This window comes from Biomphalaria glabrata, chromosome 15 (assembly GCF_947242115.1).
Source record: "Biomphalaria glabrata chromosome 15, xgBioGlab47.1, whole genome shotgun sequence".
NCBI classification, from domain to species: domain Eukaryota; kingdom Metazoa; phylum Mollusca; class Gastropoda; family Planorbidae; genus Biomphalaria; species Biomphalaria glabrata.
The window spans coordinates 2,024,353-2,036,470 of NC_074725.1; the positions used below are offsets into that span (position 1 = coordinate 2,024,353).

The 12,118-nt window shown below is 35.4% G+C and overlaps 1 protein-coding gene across 1 annotated transcript in view; it reads right to left on the reverse strand.

Moving 5' to 3' along the window:
- LOC129923135 (uncharacterized) overlaps positions 1-6,587 on the reverse strand; it is a 125,248-nt gene extending 118,661 nt beyond the window's left edge. The window contains exon 1 of the mRNA XM_056012882.1: positions 6,283-6,587. The gene's annotated coding sequence lies outside the window, so the exon portion shown is untranslated. The remainder of the gene's footprint in view (positions 1-6,282) is intronic.
- Between the last annotated feature and the right edge of the window lie 5,531 nt (positions 6,588-12,118).

The window sequence follows — 12,118 nt, forward strand, 5'->3', positions numbered from 1 at the left end:
TAGGTCTTCAGGGATGTGGGCAATACATAAACGTCTTCAGAGACGTGGGCAATACATATACGTCTTCATGGACGTAGGCAATACATATACGTCTTCAGAGGCGTGGGCAATGCTGTGTTCATTTCTAGAGACGTCATCAATGCAATAATAAACTTTTTGAGACAAACTTTTTGCCCGACAGACAGACAGAGCGAGATGATATAATATTTAAGCTTTGTTCAAACTAATAGTAATAAACGCAAAATTTAAAATGGAAGTTCATTCGTTTTATGGATACCTCGAAAGCTTTCTCTTGTGTTTTTCGAATGGCAAATAGACTATTAGATCTATTATAAGAATATTATTACAAATCAGACAGTGGCAGAAATCAGGCAGTGGATATTTGTAATACTAGAATAATAAACAAGAAAGTTTCTAAATTCATTTTTTTATCTTTTAATCATAATTTTTTTAGATGATTAAATTTGCATAATTAAATCTCTTTAATGGGCCTGTGGGATCTGGGAGAAGGTTTCCGTGCTGCTCGAGTCGGGATTCGAGCTTTGATCCCTCCATGATAGCCAAGCGGCTTTGCCCCTCATCCACTTTCCAGCAATTTTCTTAATTGGAATAAGAAAAGTTCTAATGACCTCTTGCATATGCATTTCACACTCACCAATTTAAAAACATTGAAATACTTAATAAAAATAAATAAAAATCAAATTAAGTTTTTAATCAAATTGCAATTGTTATATTTTTTTAAAAAGACTATAGAAATTTAATGTTTTAAAAAAATATAACAGTTGTATTCGACTCATCAAAGAAGACAGCATTCAATTAGATCAGGGGTTCTCAACCTGTGGGTCGCGACCCCTTTGGTAGTGGCCTGAGACCATCTAATATATGGAATTTTTTTGTCTATCTCGACTCTGATATTGTACAAACCTTTTCGATTGGAAGTTCATAATTATATGTTGCTGTTCTTGAAGGATAGACAACTAAATCAAAATGGTTTTAAACATATTAAATTGTCGCAGCAAATATAATTTTTTACAAGTTAAAATTAATGTCAATTTTAGCATAGCGCTACATTGCGGTATCGTATTACTGATTTGTATGGTAACGTCATGACAATAAAAAAAATAAAAGAAAGAGATTATAGTTAATGATAGGTTATCGTTTAATTAATCAATGTTATTAAAATGAAATGTTGTCGTCATGGAAATTAATCTACCACCAAAAAAAAATAACAACAACAACAAAACATTAAAAACAGAAAATATTACGTTGATTTGTGAATAATTTCGATTTACTTCAATAGTATTAGCGTAAGTTTAAACATTCCTGTGCTTCGTTTGTTACGAAGCTTTATAATGAGAATCTATGCAAATTTATGTAACCTGAATAACTACAGAGTTCTATTAATATTGAACATCTGAACTTTGCAGACATTAAAAAAAAAAAAAAAAAAAAAAAAAAAAAAATGGCTAGGCATAGATTTGATGACGATTTCAAAGACGATTTATTCTTTTGAAAACTACTTGAAACGACTACAACACGAGATATATATCAGAAAGTTGATTCAATTTTTTTTTATGGCGTACATTTATTAACTATTCTATTTGGTATCCACCAACATAATTGTTGGGACAGTTTAACAGGCCTGTTAGTTATCAAGTATAGCTAAATACAGGGAAAAGATTTGATGCAGAAAATGACATTCTTTGTGATCTTGCAAAGACCGTCCCGAGAATGGCTCATCTGGTGAAACAGGAACGATGTCAAACTGTCGCAACAATGGTAATGGTGTAGTTTATTATAACCCTAGATCTCTACCCAAGCTCCTCCATTCTTTAGAATACTGGGAATACCAAATAGAAAAGTTAATAAATGCACGCCATACAATTTTATTTCTGTGGAATTTAATTACTTGAAGAAATATATTTGAAAAAAAGGCTCAGAAAGACACAAAAATAAAGCCACATTCCTCGTCCCATATGCTAGGGACAAATACTCCTTCTTCCCTAGTGCTATTAGAGCATGGAATGGGTTGCCTGAGCTAGCCAGGAAAACCAGTGACTTGGCAGAATTTAAGTCATTGGTTAATATGCATGACTGAATGCATGACGCGTAGGGCGTAATCATCTTCTTTTTTTGAAGTAACGTCTGTATTATATAAGATAAGATAAGATTTCATGACTATACGTCGATGATTAATTGTTTTGTAATTAATTATAAAATGTTGACAATACATTCACATTAGTATTACGTTGTATATCATTAGCAAAAACAGTGACTTATAGTTTTACAACAGAGGGTCGCCGCATAGTTGGAAACAGTAAAAAGGGGTCGCCGAATTAAAAAGGTTGAGAACCGCTGAATTAGATAATCTAAAACCGCTTCGCGACTGAAGAAGGCTAAATTTAAAAAAAAATGAATTTCTGGCGGTTTATATTGAATTTGTAACTTTTTTGTTTTAGTATCTTCTCCCGCCCCATAAATCCAACACTTTAACAAACTAAATGCTGAATAATTGCCAGGGAGACAGATAAAAAGTCAGAGAGACATTTGAAACCGAACGTAAATTTCTTTTGACATCCGTACAATTCAGAGCCGGCCTTCAGTAACTGGAAGCCCTAGGCGAAGTGAAGAGCTCCAAAGGAAATAGAAAAACAAAAAGTTGACTGAAAAAAAAAAAGGCGAAACGAAATCAAAAACCTTCCTGTATCTACATCTCAATCAACGAGTAAGTTAAACTCATAAAGCTCCGATAGCGCTAATGTATTTAATAGACGATTCATGACCACCAGACTAGAAATAATGTCTCGACATTTAAACAAAAGAAAGAAACGGTGTTCCTCTAACACAGTGATGCCCAACCTAATTCGAGCTGCGGGCCATTTAATTTTCCAACACTCGTCTCGCGGGCCACATGACCGAAAAGTTACAAAATTAAATGAACTGTTCTAAAACTATTTTAACAGAACCCCCAAGATTTAGTAATACATTCATGTGATATTTGACGATTATAATTTTTAAGCGTCAGAAAATAGCTTCATTTCTCTACTTAAAATGTTTCCAGCAGTGTGGGTGATTTAAAACCGACACATTTTCTTGTTTCTTTTTGTGGAATATTCCCATCAATCCTCCAATCTCTATTTGTAGTGAATCAATCTTTTTATCGTAGTTCAACCCAAGGATGCCCCATATTTATTTTATAATGTCGATGCATATGTTGTTGTTTTTTTAAACAGTCACACTTTCTTTATAAAACAAAGACGTTGGCTTATTGTCATGTTCATAAAAAGTAAAGATCCGCCAACATTTCCTGGTAGATTCTACATTCAGAGTCCCTGTTCATAAACGCACAAATGTTAAAGGTCATGGTATCAGTCCATTCAGAAAAAATATGAGAGCCCTAAAGTAGGTGAAGATACATTTTTCAACCTTATTTTTTTTTTTGGAGGGGGGATTTTCTTCACTTTGTGCCGACGTTTTGGCGGGCCGGATGGGACCACGTCGCGGGCCGGATTTGGCCCGCGGGCCGTATTTTGGGCATCACTGCTCTAACATATGTAGTCTAACAAATAGATTAAAACATGTATAAATAAACCTTTTAAACAAAAGAGACTTAGAAACAGACTTAGAGATTTCATCCGTGTTTCGCAATTGTTTTCCACTTCAAAAAATATTTCTCAGAGTCCTGTAAGAGGCTCCCGACCAATCGGAGGCTTCTTGGCTTGCCTATGCCTAAGACCGGACCCTTGTGCATCACTTCATTTTGAAGGGCAATGAATGATTGATTGATTAATTAATTGATTAACTTGCTAAACAATATACCTAGGCTGCATAATAGCAAACGATGGGTAAGCCTACCATAAAGTCTGCGGCCTATTTGGACAAGCCAAGGTACTAGACTTACTTAGACTTACTTACTTAGACTTAGGTCCTCCCGCGCCGTTCGGCGCATTGGGCGGCAAGCTGTCTCCATAAAGATCTGTCACTGGCAATGTCTGAAGCCTCCTCCCACCTGGTGTCCACTGTTCTGAGGTCCTCCATGAAGGTGTGTCGCCAAGTAATACGAGGACGTCCCTGTTTGCGCTTTCCTCGTTTGGCTTCCATGTTATCGCAACTCTTGGTGTGCGAGAATTGAGAAAATACTAAATGTGGCTCAACAGAGATGGCTGAGACGGATTTTGGGAGTCAGTTACACAGACCGGATCTCAAACAAGGAAATCCTATGCCGAACTGGGAGTCGAACACTTAGTGAGGTTGCGACTGAGCGTCGCATGAGGTTTGCGGGACATGTTCTACGTCAAAATGAATTACGCACACAAGGTACTAGACTTGAGAAAAAAAAATACACCTTCTTAATACAATGGTCATCCCAACGGCAACATATGCATGCGAAACATGAAAGTCGTCTGCCAAAATTGAGAAAACACTTAATGTAGCTCAACAAAAATGGCCTAGACCGATGTTAGGAGTCAGTTATATTGATCGGGTCTCAAAAAAAAAAGAAAAAAAAGAAATCCTATGCAGAACTGGTACTCGACCACTTAATGAGGTTGTGACCGAGCGTCGCATGAGTTTTGCGGGACATGTCTTCCGACAGAATGAATTACGCATACCAAAAGCTGCAATGGTAAAGAGGCCAGTACGGAAAGCGCAAACATGGACATCCTTGTATAACCTGGCCCCACATTTTCATGTATGACCTCAGAACAGTGGACACCAGGTGACTAAAGGCTTAAGACATTGCTGGTGACAGATCTTTATGGAGACAGTTTGCAGCCCAATGCGCCGAAAGCGCGAGACGATCTAAGTGATAGTACAGTGTTACGTGCGCATCTTAGTGTGAATGTGAAATGGTGCGATTGCGTGTTGAAAGGAAAGAAGAACCGAAATGGAGGAATATGAACAAGAAAGTGTTTTCAGTATTAATAAAGATTAAAGTATTTACAAACTGTGATTTGTCGTTTACATGTCTAAAAAGTATCATGCAATATAAAACGTAACATACAGTATAGCTTGTCTTTGAGTCCGAAGATAAATGAGGAATGCATTTTTTTCCGTGGCTACGCAGCCCCATCTGCGACCCACATATTTTGCCACATCCATCGCAAGCATAACCATTGCCCGCTGGTGGTCGATTTCGATTTTCTTTTCGCTGTCTAAGTAAGTAAGCTGCTAAACGAGTATGTGGTAGTCCAGTGGTAGATACAATTTCTTGAAAAAGTGGGAAATAATAAATAATGATCATTTCTTTTAGCTGAAGTGATTCGAATCTTACTCTCATCAAACGATTGGAGGATGAGCAAATATTTTTCTTTGATTCATTGCTTACTATGAAACTGTGTGGACATCACAACAAGCAAACACCAGCAGAAGTAAAAAAGTAAAGTTTCACTTTCAGACCTTGTGGTCTATAGGGCATCTTTTTCTGTGGCGCACAGTTAACGAGGGTGTCATGTGGACAGCACAACGACCAACCGTCTTTAATTTTCCCCTACTAATGTCAGGTACCCATTAGAGCTGGGTCGACTCAGAGGCGCCCGAAGATCCCGAAATTAAAAATCCCAGTCTTCACCATGATTTGAACTCCGTACCCACGGTTCGAAACCAAGCGCTTTACCGCTCAGCCACCGCGCCTCCAACAGAAGTAAACAATACACAGTAACATTTCATTTTCAGACTATTGTGATCCACGGGGCATATAATGTGCATCGAGGGTGTCACGTGCCACCACAAGACCAACCGCTTTCACTTTCCCTAATTAATATCAGGCACCCATTAGAGCTGGATGGACTAAGTGACGTCGGCGTTCACGGAGTTCAAGATCCTAGTTTTCACTAAGATTTAAACTCATGACCGTAGAATTCAGAAGCCAAGCGCTTTCTACTACGCCCCATAATGCACTCTGAAGTTGGATAAACAAAGGGGGAAAAAATTAAAATAATTTCGGTTTAAAAAAACTCAACTAGGACTTGAACCAGGCCCCTTCGCCTCCAATAACCAAGTGTTCCTGCAAACACAGTCTCGATGATATAGCAAACTACATTTTTATAAATAGTAGTGACATACACACAAATACGCCATTTAATTATTAGAAAGACTTGGCCGTTCGGCGCAAAAGGCTGCAAGCTAATTCTGCAGAGTTCGCTCATAGGCGACTTATTTAGAAAGAAAATATTAAAATGAAGCGAAGAGATAAATGGTAATCACACTTATAATCTAGCAATCAAATCAAACTTTCTAATATATATAGATAGATAAAGAAAGGTACAGATAACAAAATCTTACCTGATTTCGGGGCTGAATTGCAGTCAATTAAATTTGCATATGAAAAGCCAAAGTTTCAAAAAATCATTTGTTTTTCCAATTATTGTCACTTTTGGCCAAAGTCAGACGAAGAAGAAATTTTTACGTTTTGTGGTGAAGAAGAACGTGACCTAGAGTTTATATGCCAGACTATCAAATTGGAACCTTGCAGGTTTAAACCTAAACCTAAGCAGAACTAAAAGAAACTATTTCATAGAAAGATGGGCAGAAAAAACTTTTTTTTTGGTGCCTGCAACGCAATTGGTTGTCTTCGCCCTGTCGCGCGCTTTTATTTCCAGTGACGCGCATGTCAGACATAAAAGTGAGGGGCGACAATTAGATGCGGCATCCAAAGTCTTGCCGCGGGACGAGTAACGTCCCCTTTCGCTATCATCTTTTCTTGTACATGTATTTTTTCACTTTCTTGTTATATAGGAATATAAACTTTTTTTTTTCTTAATATAAAAGCAGTTCCCGCGAAGCCTGCGTATATTTTTTGATGCACGTAGATCAAATTGAAAATGATGTGGCTATATTTTCACCGTGACGTTAGCAAGCCGTGTACAAATCGCTGGTCTTGTCTTCAAAGGGTTCAGAGTTTAGACTTACGCACAAGCATTGTAAGCTAAAATTGGTTAGTAATGACGTCATGTCCAATGACATCAAAGGTTAAATTTGTTGTGTTACTATTTTTAACTATTCAAGAAAGGCAGTTAACGTTAAAAAAAAATTACGCCTAAAGGTCAAGGCTACAACAGTACTAAGTTTCGATGTTTAAAAAGTTAAATCGGAATTGGCTTAAAGACGACATGAGTTCGAATTTTGTACTCAAACTAAAAAATACTTTAAAAAAAAAAAAAGCTTAGCTAGGGAGAAGAACTCCACATTTACACATTTAATGTTTTGATTGATTCGTGTTTTGTTTAGAACGATGATTAATTGTGCAAAGTTTCAACTTGATCCAAGAATGGGAAGTCTGTATTATATAAGACTAGACATATGTTACCCGCGACCCGCGGGTCTTTATTTGCGCATTACTTTCGATATAGTCACTGAGAGTGTTTTGTAAACAATTAAACGAAATAATAATGTAATAAGTAAAGCGAATGTGTCAATGTAAAAATAGTGTGAATGAAGCTATCAAATCAAAATAGCTAATAGGCTTAAATCCATTTTTTAAAATTAAAACATTTGCTTTTGAATAATCTAGTGGATTGGATTTAGATGTATGTTAAACGTAGCTAATGATCCTTTCACGTTATTTCTCTTTCGCTACGAAAATAAAATTATTTTTGCGAAAATTGTTTACCCGAAGTCGATACATTCTTATCTATTAAAAACGAAAAGAGCGATAGCTTTGTTAAATAAATGGGATTATAAAGTGAACAATTAAACGAAATAATTTTTAGTACGCGATTCATGAATGAATATAGATCTAGGCCTATCTCAACTCGGCTTCGTGGCTTTCGTAGATGTATGTAGCTTTAGAAAACCAAATTTGAATGTTTACATGATCAAAATATGAAATGAATGGACTTTAATTAATATGTTTATGTGTTAAAGTATAAGACTATCTGTGCGAAGAGAAGTTTTATCATCTTAGTGTTGAATTAGAGTTTTAGATCTAGGGATGGGATTATAAAGTAACAATAAAACGAAATAATTTTTAGTACGCGATTCATGAATGAATATAGATCTAGGCCTTTAACTCGGCTTCGCAGCTTTCGTAAACAAATGTAGCTTTAGAAAACCAAATTTGAATGTTTATTTGATCAAAATATGAAATGAATGGACTTTAATTAATATGTTTATGTGTTAAAGTATAAAACTATCTGTGCGAAGAGAAGTTTTATCATCTTAGAGTTGAATTAGAGTTTTAGATCTAGGGATGGGATTATAAAGTAAACAATTAAACGAATTAATATTTAGTACGCGATTCATTACTGAATTGTCTAATGAAAGAATGTTCGTCAGGAAATCTGTAATCACAGATATAAGGAACTAATTAATGTAAAAAATGCTTTTGAAACACAAAATTGAAGGTTAATTTTATTATATAATGAAATCAATGGATCTTCTTTTGTCTTTTCATGTGTCAAATTAAAAAACTATCTGCGCAAAGTGTATTTCTTAAAATTAGATCTAGGTCTAAATCCTTTCTATCTTTTCTCATGTCAACATTGTAGACATGGCCTAGATCCATAAAATACTATAGCTGTAATAGAGTCGGACAACTTTATTTTTTTTGAGGGTCTTAAGTTTGTTTTAGGGCTACAATACATACACTACGGTCTAAGTTGGTACCCAAGGAACATTCCTGCCTAGTTTTATCAAGATTGGTCAAGCAGTTTTGATGTCTATAAGTAACATACATACATACATACCCCTCACATTCTACTTTATAATATAGATAAGAAGTGGGAGAAATAGCGTGTACAAAATGTGTACCAGCCAAAGTTAATCTATACTTTTTATAGAAGTTTTTTTTTAACCAATTCTAGAAAACCCTGGTTTGACCGTTAAAATTTATTTTTAGAAACATTTAATAATTTTAAAATTAAATTTGGCTTAAGTCAATGAAAAGATGTTTTGTTTGTTTGTAAAATGTTTGACATGTTTCGGATGTTCCTTCAGAGTTGAAGATAATTACTTCCTAGTCCAAACCTCCTTCAGGACGACGGGGGATGGGAGGGGCAAGGTTTGAACCCTGGACTATCGATAAATCTGAACGACAGTCCAGCGCGCAAACCGCACGACCAGGCAGCGCGAATGACGGCACCGCACTTGACTCCAATGTTTCTTTGTAATTAATTAGGAGTTGAAATAGAATGACGTACACTAACACTTCGCACATCACGTGATACTCAGGAATATAAAACTGTGGTTTAACCTTAGTCAGGCCAATTAGAATAGGTGTCCTCTGTTTGAGACCCCTCAACTTAAAAAAAAAAACAAATATAAAGAAACTAGACTCAAAATAGAGACGTGATATTTATAGCGAAATAATATTCAAATTTGATTAGAGTAACACCATTAGTAAAATCAAATAAATGTATACACCCTTCAGGACAGAGGACTACGAAGCAAAGTAACCGTTACAGCTTTCCTATTATATATTAATTATAACCCTCTGACAACTACATTCACAATGCATCTAGATGTCCCGAGGATCCGCTGTAATTATCAAATAAATATTAAACAACTAGATCAATACTATTTAACTCTTGGTTAGGCACTCAACGTAACGGCAGACAACTCAACACAGGAAATAAATAGTTGTGTTTATTCACTAGGGTAAACACATAACATCCTTCAGCTTCCTCAGAGTCTTACTACTAAGTATACAAGTCCTTTGCTACTTAACCCGAATGTGGGCCAACGACAGCCTTCCCCGCATCGCTCCAGGTCCTTACTACAACCTTCAGGCAGCACAAAAGTTGGCTTCTTAGTTTCCAAACATTCAGACTCTTCACAATTCCTGATGCACTGTTCTTCTCTCTATGCTTAGTGTCTTCCTGTTTACGTTCACTAGTGCGCACCTCAAGCACTGGTGCAAGGCTGGGTTACAACCATAGACATAAATAAATATAGACTGGAAGTAGGAAGTTATTTTTATTTGGGGGGAGTCAATATGTTTTCTGTACTATATCTATGTGAAAAAAAATGGCGGCGATTGAGCTATAAATTCTAGGACTAACATTTTAGCCAATATATACCTTTGATCTTTAGTTTTGAAAAGTGCAAAACTGCCATATTCCCAATATTTTGTCTTTGTTTTATAATCATAGACATAGGCAAATATATATAGGTTTGTGATGTGGATCTACAAACTTATCTTTTCCCAAATATTTCCGATAATAATTTGTTCTTTATCGTCCAGTCTATATATATATATGTCTATGGTTACAACACTACACAGAAACTTTAATGTACTTTAGGCATGTATCACACACTGTACTCTCTACTTTTGACAACTAACACACTTCCGGTGATTCGCTCTTTTGTAAAAATAGATAATACATAGGCCTACATACATACATACACCCGTGAAAGTAACAATGACGCATAAAAGACTGCATCATAATTTACAAATACAAAAACTAAACCTTATAAAATACCCAGAAAGACACAAAGATAAAAAGACACATTCCTCGTCCCATATGCTAGGACAAATTTGTACAAATGCTCTTTCTTTCCTAGTGGTATTAGAGCATGGAATGGGTTGTCTTAATTAGCCATGGGAAACTTTAAGTCACTGATTAACATTTTTTAACAAGGTCAATATAATATTAAATTTGATGGTTTATTTATAGTGAATTGAATGATGACATAGTCTACTGGTGATATGAACAGTATCAAAAATAATGTGTATATATATACTTCAATTAAACATTTAAAATTTCGTTTTTTAGGGCGCCCTTGAGTACACCCAACTCAAATGATCTGACTGTACCTAATCATTGTAGGGGAAAGTAACTGCGGTTGTTCGTTGTGCTAGTCACACGATACCCTGCTCGTTGACCAAAGAAACAGATGACCTTAACATCATCTGCCCTATACATCGCAAGGTCTGAAAGAGGAACTTATATTTCATATATCAAATATATGAGAAATGAGATCATTCTATTTCTTTCTTCAAAAACATGACACATAAATTCAAGATTAAACTATTTTTTTAAAAGATAGATAATAATTTTTAGCGGGCTCCGAAAAAGGAATAGCGTTATTAGTTTTGTGTGGCCTGTCTGCCCGTCCGTCCGTCCCTTTTAGATCACTGAAACTATAAAAGATATTGAAAATCCGACATCATAATATTTTTGACCTTTTAAAGTATTGATGCAAAAAAAATATTTTTTTTCTTTGAAAGCGAATCAATTAACTATTAAAAGTAAATATGCAAGCAGTTTTTTTCATAAAAAATACTCGATTTTTTGAACTATCCACTATTAATTGTAGAAAAACACGAGAGACTACGTTATTAAGGGAGGTTATCCTCTTGTATATTTATAAAAAACCTGCGTAAACGTTTTTGTCAATTTCTTTTAAAATGTTTTAAAAAATATTTGTATTACTAATTTAAGTGTTTTCTGTTATATAAACTACCTAAATTTAAAATGAAATGTTTACTTTTGTTGTAAAAGGGAAAGAATGTACTTATTATGTATATAATTCAAATGTAATTTAAAACATCATTTCATAAGTGGTAATTTGCAGTACAGCACTTTGTGTTAAACTGTCCCACAGGCAGATTGGCATAACTTTCTATTCGTAAAGTGTCTTCTTTTTTGTATTGTCGCAGATGGGGTTGTGGTTACTGATAGCTTTTAGATCATACCTTCTGATATTCTTTCTGAAAATATTGAAAGCTGCCTTTTTACCCACATGAGTGGTCCACATCGGGGGCCGATTGTGAGTTTATGTTTTCACACAAACTATCTCTGTCACCTTTTTTTTTTTTTTTTACTTTTTAGCACTGCGGAATCAAATTTTCTAAACGCTTCTGTTTGTAGACACACACACACTTACACGCGCACACAAATTCAATATGAAGGACGCATTACAACTTTACAACTTCGCACTACGACTTATAAGTTGTTTAAAAACAAATGGGCAAACACTAGCGCCGACTAGCGGTAAAGTGGGAGATTTGATTAAAAATTAACTGTCACCCATTAACATTATTTAAGATATTTTGATTTTGTTGACAAAACTGACGTTCAATTTAGCGTCCCTGGCATTGTTAAGTTTCTCTCCAATACCGGCACGCTTTTTGGGTTTGTTAATCTACTGAAGCCTCCACAACAATCCTGCTCAGGGC